The sequence below is a fragment of the Narcine bancroftii genome, chromosome 6, assembly GCF_036971445.1.
Source record: "Narcine bancroftii isolate sNarBan1 chromosome 6, sNarBan1.hap1, whole genome shotgun sequence".
NCBI classification, from domain to species: Eukaryota; Metazoa; Chordata; class Chondrichthyes; order Torpediniformes; family Narcinidae; genus Narcine; species Narcine bancroftii.
In genome coordinates this window covers 238,992,180-239,015,697 of record NC_091474.1, presented here as the reverse complement: position 1 = coordinate 239,015,697, position 23,518 = coordinate 238,992,180, and the positions used below count along the sequence as shown (strand labels likewise).

Genomic DNA, 23,518 nt, shown 5'->3' with positions numbered 1-23,518 from the left:
TAACAGGAGTTTTGTAGAGTTGAAACATTACCTCACAGCTCTTGAACTCAGTTCCCTGACTAATGATCTAACTGAAGAGTGGAGCAGGCCCATTGGATCAGAGTCTACATGCTGATTTCTCCATATCCTAATGGGTGATAATTTTGATAAAGAGTAGGATTACATACATCTGATTTTCCACTGTGTCTTTTAAAGCAGTACATTTCACACCATATGGTGTAAAATAATGCCAAAATTCTATTTTAGGGTAGAATGAAAGGCCTGAGAATTAGAAAACTTTTAATTTCATTTTTTTTTTGGTACTTGCTTATAAATAACATCACCATAAATGGCCACAAAGAGTTGACCTTGAAAGCTACCACTGTAGGTTCTGGATAACTTCCCTGGGTTTGCTTGGAATCAATACAAAATAAACAAACAATCACAAAAAGATACAGTTTAGTTTTCCTTTTGGAGCAAGAAGTCAAGCTGATGACAGGATGAGCTCATTCATTAATTGGCGGTGCGCAGTAAGTTTGAATATCCTTCAACAATGTTTATGGGGAAAAGAGCTGTTTGTGATTCTAAGCAATATATGTTCACATGAAAAGTGGCCTAATTCAGTGTTTTTCATGGCTCTCTTTAAATGAGCCTGGGGATAGATTTAAAGGGTTGTAAACAAGAAGTCTGCAGATGCTGGAGAGACTCGGCATCCATGGAAAGCAAAAGGCGGTCGACACTTCGAGCCTGAGCCCTTAAATTTAACTTTAGACAAGCAGTAGAATAATAGGCCTTTTCGGCTCACGAGCCTATGCCACCCAATTACACCCAATTGGCCTCAACCCCTGTACGCTTTGAACCACGGGAGGAAGCCGGAGCACCCGGAGGAAACCCACGCAGACATGCGGAGAATGCACTACCTTCTGACAGACGGCACGGGATTTGAAACCCGGTCCCGATTGCTGATGCAGTAACAGCACTGTGCTAATTGCTACACTAACCCTGATGCCCTTCTTCAGATGCGCCAAATATCAGACAGACGGGGTCTTTCCCTAGATGCTGCATGGCCGGCTGAGTTTCTCCAGCACCTTTACATACCGTCCCAAGGATGGGAAGGCGTCTGATTGCTTGGCAAAGCGTGCTAACCTGAAATATTAGTTTGGTTTCTCCCTCCACCAGCTTCATCTGCCTCTTCTTCAATTTCCAACATCTACACCATTTTCCATGTGTTTTTCTGATAACGTTGCACTATCTGAAAGACGCAGGATGACTGATGACCGATATGTCAAGACTGTCTCTCCATTTTAGATGACCATGGCTCATAGCCCCAGGACTCACCTCATCTTTGCCATTTCCCCCATGGCCCTCAATTTCATGGATTTTTCAAAGGTTCCTTTTATATTCACATAATATTAAACATGCATCGGGCACACAAAACTCAAAACGGTCAACCAGTTTACCTATCTCGGCTGCACCATTTCATCAGATGCAAGGATCGACAATGAGATAGACAACAGACTCGCCAAGGCAAATAGCGCCTTTGGAAGACTACACAAAAGAGTCTGGAAAAACAACCAACTGAAAAACCTCACAAAGATAAGCGTATACAGAGCCATTGTCATACCCACACTCCTGTTCGGCTCCAAATCATGGGTCCTCTACCGGCACCACCTACGGCTCCTAGAACGCTTCCACCAGCGTTGTCTCCGCTCCATCCTCAACATCCATTGGAGCGCTTTCATCCCTAACGTCGAAGTACTCGAGATGGCAGAGGTCGACAGCATCGAGTCCACGCTGCTGAAGATCCAGCTGCGCTGGATGGGTCACGTCTCCAGAATGGAGGACCATCGCCTTCCCAAGATCCTGTTATATGGCGAGCTCTCCACTGGCCACCGTGACAGAGGTGCACCAAAGAAAAGGTACAAGGACTGCCTAAAGAAATCTCTTGGTGCCTGCCACATTGACCACCGCCAGTGGGCTGATAACGCCTCAAACCGTGCATCTTGGCGCCTCACAGTTTGGCGGGCAGCAACCTCCTTTGAAGAAGACCGCAGAGCCCACCTCACTGACAAAAGACAAAGGAGGAAAAACCCAACACCCAACCCCAACCAACCAACTTTCCCCTGCAGCCGCTGCAACCGTGTCTGCCTGTCCCGCATCGGACTTGTCAGCCACAAACGAGCCTGCAGCTGACGTGGACTTTTACCCCCTCCATAAATCTTCGTCTGCGAAGCCAAGCCAAAGAAGAAGAAATATACTTCTACTTTTGTCTGCTGTAAGGCCAAAAAAAAGTGTCTCCATGAGCATTGCCTGCCCCCCCCCCCAAACAATTGGAGAAAGAAAAGCCCATCGGAGACACTGAGTATCTGAGAATTCGCCTCCAGCACTCCCACAACCACACAGACTCCAGCTCAAACCATCGGCCACCCGAGCTCCAGATCCAAACCGCACAAACCCTTCAGCACCCAAGGCCCTTCAAGTGCCCTACTTGTCCTCAATGCCCTCTTGAATCCTAGTTGCGATACCTGGTGTCCATGAGCCAGTCTCAGGCTGTGTGGCTCCTTCACCTACGTCCCCTTTAAATACTCCCTCATGAACTAGCTTCTGCAACTCAAGGGGATGGAGGAACCCAAGGTTTACTACCCTGTGAAAGAACTTAAACAGTGTCCCATCAATTCATCTTTTTTTTAGTGGGCAGCGTGCTTGCATTGAAAGTGTGCAAAAAGTACACTTTTTTGTCCTCAGTGTCAAAGACTGGGCAATTAACCAGTGACCTTCCCTCAGAATTAGAATTTATTGTCACGAACAAGTCATGAAATTCGGTGTTTTGCGGCAGCGTCACAATGCAAACGTTCATATTATAACCTCATGACATTTCTATACAAAAATAATAGCACACTAAAAGTAAGGCAGTGTCTTTGGTTCATTGATTATTCAGGAATCTGATGTTAGCGGGGAAGAAGCTGTCCTTGCATCAGTGAGTGATCATCTTTAGGCCCCTGTACCTTTACCCCAATGGTAGCGGAGTGAAGATGCATGGCCTGGGTTTGTGGTGAGGGGGGGGGGTGTCTTTGATGATAGAGGCTGCTTTTTAAGACACCGCCTCATGTAGATGTCCTCGATGGATGAAGTCTGGTACTTGTCTTGTTACAGGGCGAGTTAACAACCCTCTCGAGTTTATTCTTGGCCTGAGACTTTGCGTCTCCATGCCAGGCAGTGATGCAAACAGCCAGAGTGCTCTCCACAGTACACGTCCAGAGGTTGATGACAGTCTTCGGTGACATACCGAACCTCCTCAGACACCTCACAAACTATAGCTGCTGGTGAGCCTTCTTTATGATTGGATGAATGTGGAGGCTCCAGAAACAGATCCTTGGAGATGTTGACATCAAGTTCTTGACCCTCTCCACTAGTGAGCCATCAATGAGGACTGGGTCATGTTCCCCTAACTTCCTCCTGACGTCCACCATCATATCCTTGATTTTGTTGATGTTGAGCTCAAGAATGTTATCATTAAACCATTCAATGAGCTGATCTGTCTCCCTGCTGTATGCTTCCTCAATGCCGTTTGTGATTCTGCCAACAACTGTAGTGTTATTGGCAAACTTGTAGATGGCATTGGAATTGCACAGTCATGGGTGTAAAGCGAATAGAGCAGTGGGCTGAGCACGCACCCTTTGGGTGCACCCGTGTTGATAATCAGTGAGGAGGGAACATTTCCAATTCTTACAGACTGTGGTCTTCCGATGAGGAAGTCAAGGATCCAGTTGCAGTAGAACCTCACATTAAACTTTATTCTATCCAAGAAAGGACAATGACATTCCCTGGTTCTTCATGTATTTTAATTTGTTTCCTCACAAAGCCATTCCCTTTAGCTGACCTTGCAAATGTCCTGGTTAAATAGCAGCAATAAAAAATCTATGTAAAAAAAATTCAAGCTGACTGGCACCATTTCATATCCTCTGTGGGAGGCATACAAATCAGGAAACTTCTGCACTGGCAAGACATCCAACAGTAATGCCAATATTTTAGTAAATTCCCTTTTTCTCCTGACATGACTCCAACTGGTTCACACAAAAAGTCTGTGAGGAAAATGGGAGCGAAGGATTGAGGTGGGACACAGTGTAGTGCCCTTTGATTATAAACCTGGCCCAGAAATGTTCAATTATTCTTCTCCCGTCCCAACCCTTCAGCAAGTGCTGCTCTTAATATTGAGCAGGAAAGCAGGAATATTACATTCAAAGCAGGCAGCGAGGGAAAGATCGCTGCACATGCACATCATAGGGCATGGAAACCCCACTGCTATTTCAGCTGTGTCCCAGGGATATAATGAGGGTACATGTGGTGGAGCACACTAAAGTGCTGGAGAAGGGGAAGCACAGTTAGCGTAGAAGTTAGCGCAAAGGTGTTACAGCGCCAGCGATTGGGACCGGTGTCAGGAATTTTTTACGTTCTCCCCATGTCTGCGTGGGTTTCCTCCCACCATTCAAAACTGGACCGGGGGTTTGTAAGTCAGTAGACGGCAATTGGACAGCATTGGCTCATGGGCCGAAAGGGCCTGTTGCCATGCTTGATGTCTACATTTAAAAACAAAAAAAAATACAGCAGGTCATGCAGCATCCAAAGGCAGTCCATTTTTTGGGCCTGGGGCCTTCGAAAATCAGACAGTTGCGGGATGGGGGTTGGTGTGGTGGCTGTGGGCTGAAGGAGGGCAGGGTGTGTATTGTATATATCAATGAACTAACACGTTATCAGCTGGTCCCGTGAGGAGTAGGAAAAAATTCCTAATCCTCAGTCGGTATTATACCTGACTAAACTCTACAATAATGTTCAGTCAGATATTTTACTCTCCATTTGCAAAACATAAGCAGTCTGAATATTTTTTTTGTTTCTCCTGGGAGGTGGGGTATTATGGTACACAAAGGCCTTTCACGCAGCAGTCCATTTAAAATTGAATCAATACACCGTTTTTTTTTAAAGAGAAGTGTGCTCTGTTAAGTTTGTTACTGCTGGGAATGGTGGATGGAAATGATAGATTTTCCATTCTTTATTTTATTCCTGTTATTGCATGTGGGCCTCACTTGCAAGGATTTATATAAGATGAAGGAAATTATCATTAACTTCAGGAGTGGGGGGGGGGGGGGTGAGGGCGACATCAATGGCACTGAAATGTAAAGTGTAAATAGCTTCAGGTTTTTGGGATAAAACATTTCCAATGACCGGACCCAATCACCTTGATCCAATGGTCAAGAAGGCACATCAACACCTCTAGTTTCTTCAAAATCTGAGGAGGTCTGGCACATCCCACATGTCACCATCAAAAACACGCTGACTGGACGGATCACAGCATGCTATGGGAGCTGCTCTGCTTAAGATCCGAAGAACATAGAACAATACATCACAGTACAGGATTCTTCAGCCCTCGATGTTGTGCTGACACGTGTATTCCTTCCAATGTGCGAAACCCTCCCCCATAAACCTCTATTTTTCTTTCATCCATACGTCCAAGTGTCTTTTAAATACTCCCAATATTTCCAGCCCCTGCAAGGCATTCCAGGCACCCACAAATCATTGTATAAAAACCTACCCCCGATGTCTCCCCTCACTTTGATTATATGTCATCTGATGTTTGCTGATCCGGCCCTGGGAAACAGATGTTGGCTGTCCATCCTATCTATGCCTCTCATAATCTTGTAGACCTCTATTAAGTCTCCTTTCATCCTTCTATGCTATAGAATGAAAAGTCCCAACTCTGCTAACCTTGCCTCATAAGACTTGTTTCCCAAACCAGGTAACATCCTGGTAAATCTCCGATAACCATATAACCACTTACAGCACAGAACAGGCCAGCTCGGTCCTACTAGCAAATCCCCGCCCTCCTAGTCCCACTGACCAGCACCCGGTCCATACCCCTCTAGTCCCCTCCTATCCATGTAACGATCCAGTCTTTCCTTAAATGTAACCAATGATCCCCCCTCTGCCGGGAGCTCATTCCACATCCCCACCACCCTCTGCGTAAAGAAATTTCCCCTCATGTTCCCCTTCTTCATGGCTTGCACATTCTTTTAATAATGAGGTGACCAGAACGGAACACAATATTCTCAGTGTGATCTCACCATAGATTTGTAGAGTTGCAACATGACCTCTCTTCTCCCAAATTCAACACAGCTTGGAATATAATATCATGCAAACTTCCCTCCCCTCCATGGATTCCATCTGCATCCCCGATGCCTGGGAAAGACGCAGTCTGGAGACACATTCTTCTCCCTCTCACATTGCAAATAAGGCTTGAGAGGGTGAAAGTGAACTCTGACAGGCTTGAAGTAGTCTTACTTCCCTCAGCCATCAGGCTCCTGAATGAACCCCACAACGGTGCTCTCATGTGGTCCTTGCTTTCTCCCCCCCCCCATTGGAACTCTATACTCCATAATTATGTGCTTGCATTTCTACTTTATATAGCTGTATTTATTTAGAATTGGCAAGTTAAACTGCTCACAGAAGTACCCTTCTCACTGTACCAGGTGTAAATTGACAAATAAACATGCTGGGGTGGGAGGGGGGGAGCCATCTTCATAAAGTTACTTGCACAATGTCCAGGGTTTGAGAATGAAGGAAGTGAAATACCTTTCCAGATCAGGCAGGTGTGTGACTTGGAGTGGGAACTCACAGACAGAACACATTACCACTGCTACCCATGTAACTTTTGACAATAAAGGTTACAGTTTTGGGAAGTGCAGCCATCAGGTACCAATGGTGGAGTAGTTCAATGATGAAGCAGAAGGAGTGCCCAAACAAGCAGGCTGCCTTTGACCTTGGATGATGAGTTGCTGGAGGAACGCAACGGGCCACGCAGCCTCTGTGGAGGGAATTTGAGAGTCAACCTTCAGGTTCAAGTCCAGACCTGAAGGGTCTTGACCAAAAATGACTTTGTTCTGCTCTACAGGTGCTGCCTGACCTTCGGAGGTCCTTCAGCAACCTTTTACCATGTCCCAGCATTAGCAGTAAAACACAATCTGCCAAAGGACCTCAGCAGGCCAAGCAGCATCAGTGGGAGGTAAAGGGTAGTTAATATCGTGGGCTTCATCAGGACTTCCTTTGTGCCTCCAACATCAGCCGTCTCCTATGTGCAACTCACTCCTTAGGCTGGACAACAATGAGTTTCAAGAATGTTCCTGCAGTGGTCCTGACAAGTGAAGATATTGCATCACGTTTCTGACTTCTGTCCGGTGAAAAGGCTTTGGTGGTACCATGAGGTGAATCACTCACCACAGAATACTCTGCTACTGACCTGTGTTGGCAGCCAGGGCATTTATGTGACTAGATTGTTGAGTTTCTGGTGGCTCTAAATAGTGATGGTGAAGGGAACACAGCGATAATAATGGCGAGGAATGCTAAGGACGCATGGCTGGACTCTCTTGATGGGAATGAATGTTATTTTCCGCAGTGCTGTTGAGGACTTTCTGCATGCAGACACCAACTGCATCATTTTTTGAACACTTGCCAAAGGAAGGCACAGTCAATGGCACATGCTGTTGAGTCCAAAAAGATGGCTCATCTCCACCCACAGAGCATCGCCAACTTCACCAGTCTGAAATTTGTCCAATTTTAGTACCAGCAGTGAAGATACCGGTTCATGTCATATTGCAATATGGATTGACTTGCTGTGGTCCTTGCCCAGGTGCCCAGTGGAGACGAGACACAAATTGTTTCCTTTCACACACCAATCTCACTGCCAGGACGCATGAGTCTCTGCAGATGCTAGAATCTCGAGCAACAAAAAAAAATTAGTCTGCTGAAGGAACTCAGCAGCATTAGTGCGGAAAAAAGAATGATCGAAATTTCAGGTTGAAAATCTTTATCAAAACGCAAGTAGGAAAGTCATATCAATTCAAAAAGAGAGGTGGAAATGGGGGAGGTTGGGGACAGAGGGTAGTGGACAGAAGATGGGAGAGGTAGAGAGGCTGATAGAAGAGGTGAACCTGAATTGAGAGGAGCAGGGAAGATTAGAGTAAGGCGAGAAAGGGAGCAAGTAAAGGAGAAATGGAAACAGTGGAACTGGATTGGAGGGGCGGGGGTGTCGTTACCTGAAATTGAAAGATTGCATTTTATCAGACAAATTTGCATTAAATTTTCAACATAGTTATTGTGCAAACTATATTTCATTCAACTTGTTGCATGGAATTCAAATTAAATTTCCCAATTTTATGTAACCCCTTACCTCCTGAATCCCATCTCTCTTTCCTCCCTATCCCCCTCTAGTCCTCCCATTTTTATCCCCTTTCCCACGACCCTGCCCTCCCCCAGACCCACATCACCCATTTTAAACCACTCCCCCTCCTGTTTCCATCCAGCTCCTACCCATTCCCATCCATCTTCAGCTCTTCTCTATTAGCTCCAATGATCGCTTTCCTCCCTCAGCAGATTCCAAGTGTGTTCCTGCGTATTTTTCAGCTCAGTCTGCCACCTTCCCTCACCTGCCTCTGTCACCCAACTGCATCCCTTTCTCCACCTGTCCTTCATCCTTTCTTTCTCATTGCATCAATCACCTTCCTAAAACCTTGCCTCTTCAGTCTCTAAAATGTCAGCTCTCCATTTCCCGCCACAGATCCTCCCTGGCCTGCTGCGCTTCTCCAGCAAATTTTTTTTTTGCTCCAAATTCCATCATCTGCAGGCTCTTGTCTGTAACACACAATTACCTCGGACTCAGAAAAAGCCAATGACTGCACTCTTCCATTCTGACTAGAGAGAGTTGTGAGGTCAGTCTGCACCATCAGTCGACTCTGTCGAGGGCCGAGGCGGTGTCTTCAGAAAGCAGCCTCTATTCTCAAAGACTCCCACCACCCAGATCACTCTGCTCCCATCAGGAGAGAAATACAGGGACCTGAAGAAAAGCACTCAGTTGCACAAGACCCTGCTGCGATCAGATTTCTGAATGGGACACGACCTCACTTTCTCCTATTTTCTACTAAATTATTTATTTTCACATATGCAATTTATAGGAATATTTGCGGCCACAAAACAATGAATTTTGTGACATGCACATGACCATTAATTCTGATTCTAATTCCATCCATTTAGCTGGTGTGCAATGGTTCAATAATTAAATCAGAAGACTGCCTGATTGACTGGTCTTCCTGAGAAGGTTATCGACCTGAATCATTCACTGCATGGATCAGAATCAGAATTTATGCTCATGAACATTTATTGTCATGGTATTGGGTGTTTTGTGGCAGCATTATAGTCCAAAAATAACATTCCTATTATCACCATCTTATTACATTACTATGAAAATGTAAAAAAATAATAGGACACAAAGTAGTCAGGCAGTGTCCTTTGTTTATTGATTATTCAGGAATCTGATGGCAGCGGGGAAGAAGCTGTCCTTGACTGCTGAGTGCTCGTCTTTAGGCTCCTGTTCCCTTTTCCCCCAAAGGTAGCAGAGTGAAGAGGGCATGGCCTTGGTGTTGGGGGTCTTTGAGGAAAGAGGCTGCTTTTTTTAAGACACTGCCTCATGAAGATGTCCTTGATGGAGTGGAGTCTGATGCCTGTGATGTCACAGGCCGAGTTAACAACCCTCTGGAGTTGATTCTTGTCTTGAGAGTTTGCGCTTCCATACCAGGCACAGCTCCACAGCTTTTGCAAGAGCTTTGAAGAGTGCTCAAGTGACTTCACTAATAGAGTGTTGTTTACAAAAGGCAACAGATGAAAAATCTTGGAGCTGCAGATTGTCTGGAAGAGAATTTGTTGTTCTAAGAGGGTCATGTGGTTTTGCAAGCAGAAAGAGTTAAACAGGCTTTTCTCTCTGAGAGAAAGAGAGAGAGAGAGACACACACACATACACAGATCACTTGTACAGTGTTACATACAGCAGACAGAAGCTGAGACTGGAACAGAGCAAGCTGCCAAGCTTATGGAAAGACCCCTTTTGTAAGACAGCCTGGTTAAAGCCCTTATGGTTCATGCAAGAGGGGAAGACTGGCTGTCTAATTTTTCACTTGGAATAAGAGAAACAAGAAGGAACTCTGTGGTGACCTGAAAGAAAGAGGTTATCATCTGGAGAACCCTGACTGGGCAAGTTTCTTTGGCAAGATGCTGAAGTGGCTGATGGAAGTAAATGTACAACAAATCTCTCTCTGAAAACCAACAAGAACCTTTCTGAGTGGTAACCATCCAGCTTTCAAACACCAAAGCCTGGTGAACTTTATAGATGTTAAATTCTGTGCACAGTATATGAATTGCCTGCAACCAGTGAACTTGGAGGAATGAGAAGGGAGATTGGACTGTGAACCATAGAACTTTTCTGAACTTACACACACATTACCAAAAAAATATATATTCCTGAGGATTGGGAGCAATTCAGAGTTCTGCAGAAGAGGACAAAAGGATTAATTAGGAAAGGTAAAAGAGATTATGAGAGGAAGCTGGCAGGGAGCATTAAAAAAATGACTAAAAACTTTTATAGATACGTTGAGAAAGAGGTTGGTTAAGACAAATGTGGGTCTGTTGCGGACAGAAACGGGTGAGTTGATCATGGGGAACAAAGGTATGGCAGACTGTCGGAACTTTAGTTCTGTCTTCACCAAGGAGGACATAACTAATCTTCAGGAAATTGTTGAGGATCTGGAACCTAATGTGAGGGAGGGTATAAAGAAAATAATTGTAAGTTGAGAGGTTGTATTAGTTAAATTGCAAGGATTAAAGGTGGATAAATCCGCAGGGCCTGATGGTCTGCATCCAAGAGTGCTTAAGGAAGTAGCCCAGGAAATAGTGGATGCGTTAGTGATAATTTTCCAAACCTCCTTAGATACTGGATTAGTTCCTGAAGATTGGAGGATGGCCACATAACCCCACTCTAGAAGGGAGGGTGAGAGAAACTGGGAAACTACAGGCCAGTTAACCTGACATCGGTCATAGGGAAGGTGCTAGAATCAGTTATTAAAGATGCAAATCGCTGTTCATTTTAGTCATTTGACAGAGTCAGCATGGTTTTGTGAAGGGAAAATCATGTCTGATGAATCTAATAGAGTTTTTTGAGGATGTAACCAGTAGAGTGGATAGGGGGCATCAGTGGATGTGGTATATCTGGATTTTAGTAAGGCATTTGATAAGGCTCTGCACAAAAGACTAGCGTACAAACTTAAAAAGCATGGTATAGGAGGTATGATATTAAGGTGGATAGAGAATTGGTTGATGGACAGGAAGCAAAGAGTAGGTATAAATGGGTTATTTTCAGAATGACAGCCAGTGGACTAGTGGGATACCACAGGGCACCATGCTGGGGCCACAGTTGTTCACAATAGCTATCAAGGATTTAGATGTGGGAATAGATTGCAATATCTCAAAATTTGCAGGTGACATGAAGTTGGGTAGCAGTGTTGGCTGTGTTGAGGACGCGAGAAGGGTGCAGTGATTTGGACAAGTTAGGTGAGTGGGCCAAAACATGGCAGATGCAATATAATGTGGATAAATACGACACTATCCATTTTGGAGGTAAGGACAGGAAAAAGGACGATTATCTAAATGGTATCTGTTAAGGAAAAGGGGAGATCCAGAGAGACTTGGGTGTTGTTGCGAATCAGTCATTGAAAGTGGGCATGCAGGTTCAGCAGGCAATGAGGAAGGCAAATGGTATTTTGACGTTCATAGCGAGAGGATTTGAGTCCAGGAGTAGGGAGATCCTGCTATAGCTGTACAGGGCCTTGGTGAGACCACACCTGGAGTATTGCATGCAGTTTTGGTCTCCTTACCTGAGGAAGGACATCCTCACCATGGAGGGGGTACAGAGAAGCTTCACTAGACAGATATCAGGGATGGAAGGACTTGCATATGAAGAAAGGTTGGATAGACTAGGCTTGTATTCTCTGGAATTTATAAGATTGAGGGGGGATCTTATAGAAATATATAAAATCCTTAAGGTATTAGACAGACTAGATGCATGAAGGTTGTTTCCAATGCTGGAAAAACCAGAACCAGGGGTCACAGTTTAAGGATAAGGGGGAAGTTTTTTTAGGACTGAGATGAGGAAAAGTTTCTTCTCTCAGAGGGTGGTGGATATGTGGAATTCTTTGCCACAGGAAGTAGTTGAGGCCGGTTCCTTGTCAATATTTAAAAGTAGGTTTGATTTGGCCCTTGGGGCTAAGGGGGATAAGGGGGTATGGGGAGAAGGCAAGAACTGGGTACTGATCAGCCATGATCATATTGAATGGTGGTGTAGGCTTGAAGGGCCAAATGTTTCCATTACACACACATGCGCTTAGAATTTGAATGGGGTTAAGTTAGGTTAGTTCAGTTAAAGTTAGATTCTATTTTCATGTTTAAAGATAATTAAAACATTTGTTTTGGTGAATATCTATTGCTGCTGGATTTTGGGGTCCTCTGGGTTCGTAACAGGTTGTTGTTGTTACTCCATTCAATTAGCTGATCTATCTCCCTCCTTACACTTCCTCGTTGTCATTTGAGATTCTGCCAGCAACTGTGAAGTCATTGGCGAACTTGTAGATAGCATTGGAATTGTGCCTGGTGTGACAGGCCCAGAGGACCCCAAAACCCTACAGCAATAGAAATTCATAAGACAAATGGTTACTTAAACAAAAGTTACTTTTAATTTTTTTTCAACATGAAAAGAAGAACTTATTACTATTAACTTAACCTAACACCCTCTAATTCTAAGTGCTCATGTATGTAATGCATGTATAAGTTCAGATATCAGGCAATTCTTATACTGAGCACAGAATTTAACATTTATGAATCTTAACCGGGCTTTGGTGCTTGAAAGGTAAATGGTTACCAATCAGGAAGGTTCTTTTCGGTTTTCAGATAGAGATTTGTTGCTCTTTGAACACAAACTGATTCCTTCTGATCAGCCACTTCAGTGTCTTGCCAAAGAAACTTGCCCCATCGGGGTTCTCCAGATGATAACCTCGTTCTTTCAGGTCACCACAGAGTTCCTTTGCTGTTTCCCTTATTTCAAGTGAATAATTATACAGCCAGCCATCTCCTCTTGTATGGACCACAAGGGCTTTGAACAGGCTGAACTAAGAATTCACAACCCATCTTCAAAATGGGGTTTTTCCACACGCTTGCCAGCTTGTCCTGTTCCAGTCCCAGCTGCTGCTGCTGCTGAACTGTAGAACTGAATTCTCTCTCTCTCACACACACAGAGAAAACCACATGACCCTCTGAATAGCAAACTGCATTCAGACCCAATCTTCTGAGTCCGTTCATCTGCTGCTTTCCAAAACAATAATCCATTACTCCACATCGTGTCCAATTAACACCTACTTGTGAAGTCCTTATAGGCATCCTTCAAAGTTTTTGCAAAGGCTCTTGGAGCCTGACTGTCTGGCTTGAGCAGATCTTTGGCATTTTGAATGAGATCTGTGTTATGAAATTTTTTGTGTTTTTTTCTGACCTAAAAAAATCCACAATTTATCTCCTTTAAACTGTATCTATATACGGTATAAAATAAAACAAGATTTGTCACACTGGCCACAGTCATGAAAGTATACTGAGCACTAGGCTAAGCGCCAACACTTGGGGTGCATCTGTGCTGATTATCAGTGGGGAGGAAACGCTGTTTCCAATTTGTTCTGACTGTGGTCTTCCGATGAGGAAGTCAAGGATCCCGTTGCAGAGGGGGTTACAGAGGCCTAGCATTTGTAGCTTCTTGACTACCACTGAAGTAATAATGGTATCGATGGCCGAGCCGTAGTCAGTGATGGATGATCTCCCATTTTGCTGCATTTTCTCATTTTATTTCAGATTTGCAGCATTTTCATTTTGTATGGCAGCCTGATTAATGTGCTCACCTCTCAGCTGCACAGAGCTCTCTCTGGTACAGGCTGCCAGCAGGCAGCTCACTTGAAGCACACAGGAAAATTGCAGGGGCTGGAATTTGGCATCTGCCAATCTACTGTTTCCAGCAATCATGCTGCTTCACCGCAACCTGGTTCACCAGTGCCACATGGGCCCTTGTCCTATGTTAGGTCTGCTTTGTTCATGAATGAGTGAGACAAACACCAGACTGAGTCGAAATCAAGGTTCTTTATTACCGGATTGTAACACTTGCAACTAACAGTGTTAGTTGGAGAAGGCGCATTCTGCCGTTATCAGCAAGTGGTGTTTTTTTATACCTCAGGATACGTACTTAGTAAATTATCATACCATGACATTGTCCAATGAATAAGCTGTTGCTATCCTTCTCTGTTAGTCTGCTGCACATCATCTTGTTAGTGCCAAGCTTATCTTGAGTGTACAAGGTCACATCTGCATTCTGTTACTCCTTAGTGCTGGGTGACTCCTTCTCCGGTCCCATCTCATGATGTTTTTACCTTACACCTACCACTCCCACCCTGTCCTCTTTACACTCGCCGCCGCATTCCCGCTCTTGATGAAGAGTTCCGGCTCAAAATGTCAGCCATTCTTTCTCTCCCACTGATGCCGCTCGACCCGCTGAGTTCCTCCAGCAGATTGTGTTTGGCACTTCATTGTGGTGAGCAAGTGGGGAGAGGAAGGGAAAAGACTGGATTGATGGAGGAAGAGGCAGAAGGGAGGGAAATGAGGATAATGAAGTGTGGTGGATATAATGCCATCCATTAGTTCAACTATGCTTTTTTATAAACTTTAATCAAGTTGCCCACTTCTGCACCCCAGCCCATCCCAATCCCTACTTCCCTGACTAAGTTCCCATCCACATTTCACAGGCCTCATCACTCATACAATTGGCTGGACATCTGCTAATAATTTTAAACTTTTAGAATCAGTGAACATCATAGCAACGCTGGCATTGGTGTGGACCCAGGAGGATCAGGGAGGCAGAGACACAGCTTTCAGTACCCCGCCTCAGGGACATACACCCCGGTCATCCATCCATCCTCCTGTAGAATACGACCTGCAATTTTTTTAAATTTTGTTATTCAGTTAAAAATCAATGATCCTGCATTATTAACCTTTCAGTCAACAATATTATTTTACCTCATTTACTTTCAAAATTATCTGTAGTGATTGAAAAAAAATGATTAAATTTCATGTAAATCTTCACTGGTCTCTGGTGTCCTAAACCAACCATCTCCATTTCATTGTCTTAAGACACACTTTTCCCACATTCCTTGATTTGTTCTGCATAGCTAAAGATCCCAAATGCTCAAATGATTTTTTTTTAGAAATACAGCATGGAAACGGGCCCTTCCATTTATATCAATTAGCCTACAACTCCCGTATGTTTTTGAAGGGTTGGAGAAAACAGGAGTACCCGGAGGAAACCCGCATCGGTCGTAGGGAGGAGGTGCAAACTCCTTTCAGACAGTGCTGGATTTCAACCTAGATGAATAGAACAATACACAGTATAGGCCCTTCGGTATTCCTTAAAAAAAAGTACTAATCCCTCCCTTCCTCATAACCTATTTTTCCTTCAACCATGTGCCTAAGAGTCTCTTAAATGCACCCAATGTTTCAGCCTCCACCACAATCCCCAGCAAGGCATTCCAGGCACCCACAACTCTTAAAAAAAAAAACTACCCTGATGTCTCCCCTACATTTCTCTCCCTTAACTTTGTACATATGTCCTTTGGATTTTTTGCTGTTCCTGACCTGGGAAACAGTGCTGGCTGTCCACCCTATCTATGTCTCTCAATCTTGTAGACCTCTAACAAGTCTCCTCTCATCCTTCTATGCTCCAAAGTGAAAGGTCTAGCTCTGCTAACCTTTCTCATAAGACTCATTTCCCAATCCAGGCAACATCTTGGCAAATCTCCTCTGTACCCTCTCCATAGCTTCCACATCCTTCCGATAATGATATCTTACCAAAGGTTTGTAGAGTTGTAACACGACCTCTCTACTCCTGAATTCAATCTCCCCATTAATGAATTCCAGCCTCCCACAGGCCTTCTTAACTATCCTATTAACCTGTGCAGCGACCATGAGGGCTATATGGATTTTCACCCCAAGGTCCCTCTGTTCATCCACACTCAAGTAACCGACCATAACCCTGCACTCAGTCTTCTGATTTGCCCTTCCAAATTGCATCATCTCACACATATCCAGATTGAAATCCGTCTGCCACTTTTTTGCCCAACTCTGCATCCTATCCATTAACCTCTTGTAACCTTCGACAACCTTCAGCTCCACCCAAAACTCCTCCAACCTTCATGTCATCCAGAAATTTACTGACCCATTCTTCTGCCTCTTCATCCAGGTCATTTATACAAACATAAATCACAGAGCAAGGGTCCCAGAACAGATCCCTGCAGAACTCTACTAGTCACCGACCTCCAGGAAGAACACTCTCCTTCCACTACTTCTCTCTAGTTTCTTCGTACAAGCCCTTTTTTAAAAAAAATAACACTTACAGCCAATCGTGCTTGCTTTGTTAAACTTAAATTTTTGGAGATTTGTGGATACCCTTTCTCCATGAGTTCCTTTTAAAATGCCCTATTTCCATATCATTTTTCATACAGAGGAGTGACACAATATCTGATATTGACTTTGCTGAACTGTGCAGGTACAAATAGCAAAGAAAGAAGCAACTTCACTGAAAGCGGTCAAGGAAAGCTAAATACTTACACTGCACTTCCACATCTTGCATCCACATTTTCTTTAAATTTAGCTATATAGTATGGTAATTGGTCGTTTCAGCCCACTAGCCCAGGCCGTCCAATTAATCTATAACCTCTAGTACGCTTGAAATGGTGGCAGGAGACTAAAGCTCCTGGGGAACACCCACACAGACCCGGGGAGAATGTACAAACTCCTCACAGACAGTGTGGGATTCGAACCCTGGTCCCGATCACTGGCACTGTAACAGTGTTGCGCTAACTGCTACACCAACCTTGCCACCCATCATTGTATTACTTTTTTTTGTGTTAGGAAATAAACATACAAGTTAATTCTGTAGAATCAAGATAGAATTATTGCCGTCAAGATGAGAATATTCAGCACTATTTGATATTTTAGATCTCCATTAACTGCAGTTTTGCCTTCACCTCCTCGTCCGAGCATTGTTCCTTCCTTCCTTTTACCGCCTCTTCTCATTCATGACCATCTGTTTATCTCTTCTGAATAGATGAACTGTGATTAAGAAACCTCTCAAGACCTTTCTCTGTCAGCACCTTCATCTCAGGTGTTATTCAATCTCTTTTGGGCTTTAACATAAACCAGGCATGTCTCTCCACCACCTTCTCTGTCCTCTGCAACATGAATCATGTTTGATTTCCAGCTGTCCCTACTGATGCTTATGAAGGTAATTGACATGAAACATGAACTGTGCTCCTCTCTCCACAGATGCTGCTTCACTTGCTGAGTGTTTCCAGCACTTTGGACATAGGTAACAGGCCCTTTCGGCCTATGAGCCTGTGCTTTCCAATTACACCCAATTAAACTAAAACACCCATACATTTTGAATGGTGGGAGTAAACTGGAACACCCAAAGGAAACACACGCAGACACAGGGAGAACATGCAAACTCCTTACAGACAGCACTGGATTTGAATTCCTGTTCCTGGCATGGTAACAGTGTTATAGTAACCACACTATACTAACCTTGCCAGCCTAATTGTGCCTTTCTGTCCTTATTCTGAACTTCCAGCATTTTTCTCCATTCTCTGTGCCCTTAATTATTATTTAGAAATGGCTCAAGGAGAGATCTCAGAGCATATAAAACATAGAAAAGAGAATTATGTGATTATTTTCTCATAGCTGTGATTTGTTGAATTTTAAGAAGGGAATTTGGTGATCAGAAGAAAGCACCCTTTTTTTTGTATTAAGGATAATTTGATCCCTTTCGACATTCTCCCCTGACACGAGGGAAAAGACCAATGGGCTATGGGCTCTGAGAATGACGTTGATGAAGGAAACCAGGCTGCCTCATTGGTCTATTTCAAGCAGGGTCCAATTCATTCTGAGGAGCTGATTTGGACATGTCAGCCAGTTCAAAAATGTGATTTAAAGCATGTGAGTTAAAATGGAAATATGAGCAAGGCATCCAGCTATTTCTTCCGATATTAAATCAGCTCCCTCACACCACTATGGCTCACTTCCTTCTCACAGCCAGTTCCCCAAGTATCATAAGCCATGACAATTTATCCAAAAGAATCGTAATAGAAACCGACCGAAGCAGGCTTTTTGCCAACATAAGGCTAAACCCACTCCAGAGAGTGATAAAATAAACCTTCATTGTCAAGAAACATAGCAATGAGTGGTCTGATTATGAAGAGGAGATTCAGAGCTCAGCCTATTCAGGCTGATGGACATTTCAATTCCAATTTTGTTTTTGGAATGCTTCCTTTGAATTTTTTTTGTATTTTCTATTTCTTACTTTGTTTTTGTTTTGTTGTTAAATTCATTCATGATAGATTTAAAAAAGTGATGAAAATAATTTTTTTTGGAAAGTTTCTCTGATGGCATACCTTCTTTGAAATGGAGGGATTTCACAAATAATTTTAATTTTTTTTTGTCAGTAGTGTTAATGCAACAGATCTGCAAGACGCAAAATACAAATACAGTAAAAACCCGCTGTGGAATACAGGCGACCGGCAAAAAAATTGTGGAAAATAAATAGGTTAAAAAAAAACGGAAGTTTAAATTTGGTGCGCCTCACTCTTCGTCAATCACACGATCTCAAGCATCCGTAAAATTCACTTACTTGGTATCTCCCAGTCCCCATTGGTGCTGGATACCAGGGTTTTTACTGTTTAATATAAATACACACATGAAATTTTTTTTAAATGCATCTCCAATTCCATCAGTAGTCATTAAGCTGGAAAGGGTACAGAAAAGAACCACAAGGATGAAACTGGAGGTCTTGAAGAGCGTGTGCTTTGAACAGAGATGCGGAGGAATTTGGTACCACAGACGGTTGGGATGGCCAAATTATTGGTGTATTTAAGGCAGAGAGTGATAGGTTCTTGATTAGCCAGGGCCTCAAAAGTTAAAGGGAGAAGGTCAGGAAATGGGGTTGAGTGGGAGAATGGATCAACTCATGATTAAATGGCAGGGCTGATTCAATGGACTGAATAGGCTTTTGCTCCTATGCCTTATGGTCTTGTGGACAAGCTGGGTTATTTCTCCTTGGAGCATAGGACGAGGCTGAAGGTCAACCATGAGGGGTGTAGTTAAGGTGAATGCTCATGGTCTGTTTGCCAGTGCAGGAGAATCCAAACTTTGGGTTCTTAGATTTAATGTGATGGGGGAAAAGGAGCTCAGAGGCATCTTTTTCCACAAAGTGGGAGGTGGGTATACAAAATGAGATGCCAACATTTAAAAGATATTTAAACTTGTACTGCACATGGATAGGAAAGATTTGGATGGACATGGACCAAATGCAGGCAAATGAGATGAGCTGAAGTAGATGACTTGATCGACATCTCCAATTCCATACTTTCTGTACTTTAAAAACTTGATGATTTTGTGCCTGGATCAAATGAGAATTTTTTCTTTTTTTTTTGCAAGGCAATTTTAACAAGAGATCATTAATTTTCCTACCCTAAACTGTGGTATATTCCAGTGACACAGCCTCACAGTTCGGCGGGCAGCAACCTCCTTTGAAGAAGACCGCAGAGCCCACCACGCTGACAAAAGACAAAGGAGGAAAAACCCAACACCCAACCCCAACCCACCAATTTTCCCTTGCAACCGCTGCAACCGTGCCTGCCTGTCCCGCATCGGACTTGTCAGCCACCAACGAGCCTGCAGCAGACGTGGACGTTACCCCTCCATAAATCTTCGTCCGCGAAGCCAAGCCAAAGAACCTGACTTAAATGCCCCAATGAACAAACAATTTTTTAAAACCTGAAAAGTTTGATCTACTACCCAGCTTTTTGCAAAGTTGGAATGTGAAATCCACATCAAATGCAATAAAACAGACAAGAGCCTTCACTCTCTGCTTATTTAAATGCATTTGGACTCTTGGTGTGGTTTTGACATTTGCACATCTGCAGTGTGCCCAGTGTATTTGCAATTTCCTGATCTCAGAATGAATTGTCAACAGTTCTATTTTTGGACTCCGAAAACCTGGTCATCCAAATACAATTAGTCACTCAGTCTGCATCTCGACCAAAGCCAGGGATAGAAACTGGGGTTAATTAAAACCAGTGCGCAATTTGGGTTTATGATGCAAATCTTGTAAAAGCCAAAATGATCAGATATCCTGTGCCAGATTTATTTGGTCACTGTATACAACTTTTCTGTCATGTGAATACAGCTTTGTCCTTATTTTGCATTCATCCAGCTAAGATGACATGTAATACAAGAGCCTGCCCAGACTGCTAAACCGACGGCTCAGAGACTTTTTGCCAAAATCCATCAACATCATGATGTGCGGGAAAGACCTATTGAGCTGTGGTGAAAGTGAGTGATATGCACATTTAGAAATGAGCTATTTATAAAAGGCACCTTCAGATGCACATGAATGTCTGGGATGAAATAAGGATTTAATTGAATCGGGTTTTTTTTTAAAAATCCTAAACAGCTCATTATTTAGGAATGAGAATATCTGGCAAGATTAGCATTTAAACTCCATCCTTCAGTCTTCTTGAGAAAATAACAGTGAGCCAGCTCCTTAAACTGCTGATATTCTTCTGGTGCCTGATGGTCCCATAGTTCCACTGGGACTTTAGATAAAGTGACAAAGAAGGAACAGTGTTTCACTTTCAGGTCAAGACCACCTGCTGCCTTTGTCCTTTATAGTGGTGACAAGGGTGTGGGTACAGGAGGTGTCAAAGTAGCTTAGTAATTTAAATGCTTTTTGTAGAGGGTGCACACTGCAAGTACAGTGCACCACCAATGGAGAGAATTAATATTTTGGGCAGCCAGTGGGGTGCCAATAATTAAATTGCCTTGCTTGGGATGGGGGTCGAGTTTCTGGAGTACAGTTGGGATTGAACTCATCCAGGCACTTGGAAAGTATTCCAATATGTTCCAGATGGGTTGTAGAACTTCAGGAGGTGCCATTTAATACAGAATATCCAGCATTTGATCTTTTTTTTAAAAAATAAAAATAAAAGATTTATCTTCTTCCTCCTGCATCTCTTGAAGATAATCTTCAGCATCCAGGATTTGGAATTCCTCCGGCCTTCGGGACCCCGCCGACTCCATCCTCGCTGTCCCAGGACGTCGTCTCCGCCACCCGCACCGAAATGAAAGCCCGAAGGTGGCCCCGCCCCCGTTAAAGGGCCCCTCCCGATGGGCGCAGCAGGTGACATTGAGTGTCAGTCTGATCTTCTCTTGACAACACAATATTTATGTGGCTTGTCCAGTTGAGTGATTGGATTTTAGATTTATTTTCGGAGTGCATACATGACATCACATAAAAACCGGAGCTTCTTTTTCCTGCAGGCGAGGCAGAATTACCTGATTGATAGGGCAAAAAAAACTGTACTCAAATAGATATATACACATGTAAACGTGACAGTGCAAAATAAAATCAATGAATGAGACTGATTGAGTTTATCGTTGAAGACTAATGGTGGAGGGGCAGCAGTTGTTCCTGAACTTGCTCGTGCAAATCTTGTGGCACCTCTACCTCTTACTCTTACATGAGGGCAGCAGCGAGAATAGCGGGTGCGCTAGATCCTGGATGATTGCTGCTGCTCTCTGACGGCAGCAGTCCACGTAGATGTTCTCGATGGTGGGGAGGGTTTTAACATAGAAACATAGAAGATAGGAGTAGGAGTAGGTCATTCGACCCTTCGAGCCTGCTCCACCATTCAACGAGATCATGGCTGATCTTAAAGTTCAGTACCCCGTCCCCGCCTTCTCTCCGTAACCTTTAATACCCTTATACTGAAGAAATAGATCTAATTCCCTCTTAAATATATTTAATGAACCTGCCTCTACTGCCCTCTGTGGCAATGAATTCCACAGATTCACCACCCTCTGGGTATAGAAATTCCTCCTCATCTCGGTCCTAAATGGTTTGCCTATTATCCTCAAACCATGGCCCCGGGTTCTGGACTCCCCCACCATTGGAAACATCCCTTCCGCATCCATTCTGTCCAGTCCTGACAGAATTTTATAGGTCTCTATGAGATCCCCTCTCAATCTTCTAAACTCCAGCGAGTACAATCCCAATTTGCGCAATCTTTCCTCATAAGTCATTCCTGCCATTCCAGGTATCAGTCTGGTGAATCGCCTCTGCACTCCCTCCATTGGAAGAACATCCTTCCTTAGATAAGGTGACCAAAACTGCACACAATACTCCAGGTGGGGTCTCACCAAGGCCCTGTACAGCTGCAGTAAGGTATCCTTGTTCCTATACTCAAACCCTCTTGATATGAAGGCCAACATACCATTTGCCTTTTTAACCGCCTGCTGTACCTGCATGCTCGCCTTCAGAGACTGATGTACAAGTACCCCAAGGTCTCTCTGCACTTCCCCATCTCTTAATCTATTGCCATTCAAATAGTAATCTGCCCTCTGGTTTGTATTACCAAAGTGGATGACCTCACATTTATCCACATTGTAGTGCATTTGCCATGTATCTTCCTAGTCCCTCAATTTATCCAAATCACACTGGAGCTTCCTGACCCCCTCTTCCGTGCACACAACCCCTCCTAGCTTAGTGTCATCTGCAAATTTGGAGATATTACATCCAATCCCCTCATCCAGATCATTAATGTAAATTGTGAACAGCTGGGGTCCCAGTACAGATCCCTGTGGCACCCCACTGGTCACCGCCTGCCACTCAGAAAACGAGCCATTTATCCCAACTCTCTGTCATCTACTTGCCAGCCAGTTCTCAATCCACATCAATACTTTGCCACCAATCCCATGAGCCTTGATTTTGGAAGCCAGTCGTTTATGCGGGACCTTATCGAAGGCCTTTTGGAAGTCCAGGTACACCACATCCACTGGCTCTCCCCCATCTATTTTACCTGTCACCATCTCAAAGAATTCCAATAGATTTGTCAAGCACGATTTTCCTTTTGTAAATCCATGTTGACTCCGTCCGATCCCTTCTCTGCTAGTCATATGCTCCGCTATTACATCCTTAATAATGGATTCCATCATTTTGCCCACTACTGATGTAAGGCTCACCGGCCGATAATTCCCCGCTCTTTCTCTACCCCACTTTTTAAATAGTGGGGTAACATTAGCTACCCTCCAATCCATGGGTACTGATCCTGAGTCTATCGAGTTCTGGAAAATAATTCTTAAAGCATCTGTTATCTGAATGCCCACTTCCTTGAGTACCCTAGGATGTAGATTATCAGACCCTTGGGATTTATCTGCCTTCAATCCCATCAATTTCCCCAAGACCATGTCCTTAGAGATACTGATTTCCTTCAGTTCGTCCCTTGCATTAGTCTCTATGTTTCCCAACATCCTTGGGAGGTTATTTGTATCCTCTCTTGTAAAAACAGAACTAAAGTAAGAACTTAATTGGTCTGCCATTTCCTTATTCCCCATTATATATTCCCCTGATTCCGACTGCAAGAGACCTACTCTGGATTTCACCAATCTTTTCCTCTTGACATATTTATAAAAGCTTTTGCAGTCGGTTTTTATATTTGCCGCAAGCTTACTTTCGTAATTTATTTTTGCCTTC

The 23,518-nt window shown here is 43.7% G+C and overlaps 1 protein-coding gene and 1 long non-coding RNA gene across 7 annotated transcripts in view; one reads left to right on the top strand and one right to left on the bottom strand.

Moving 5' to 3' along the window:
• kif6 (kinesin family member 6) overlaps positions 1 to 23,518 on the bottom strand; it is a 645,381-nt gene that overhangs the window by 226,161 nt on the left and 395,702 nt on the right. The gene's annotated exons all lie outside the window — the stretch shown is intronic.
• LOC138737159 (uncharacterized) lies at positions 454 to 21,676 on the top strand. The gene is made up of 3 exons (XR_011340787.1): positions 454 to 509; positions 20,201 to 20,319; positions 21,007 to 21,676. It is a non-coding gene; the product is annotated as an uncharacterized lncRNA (long non-coding RNA).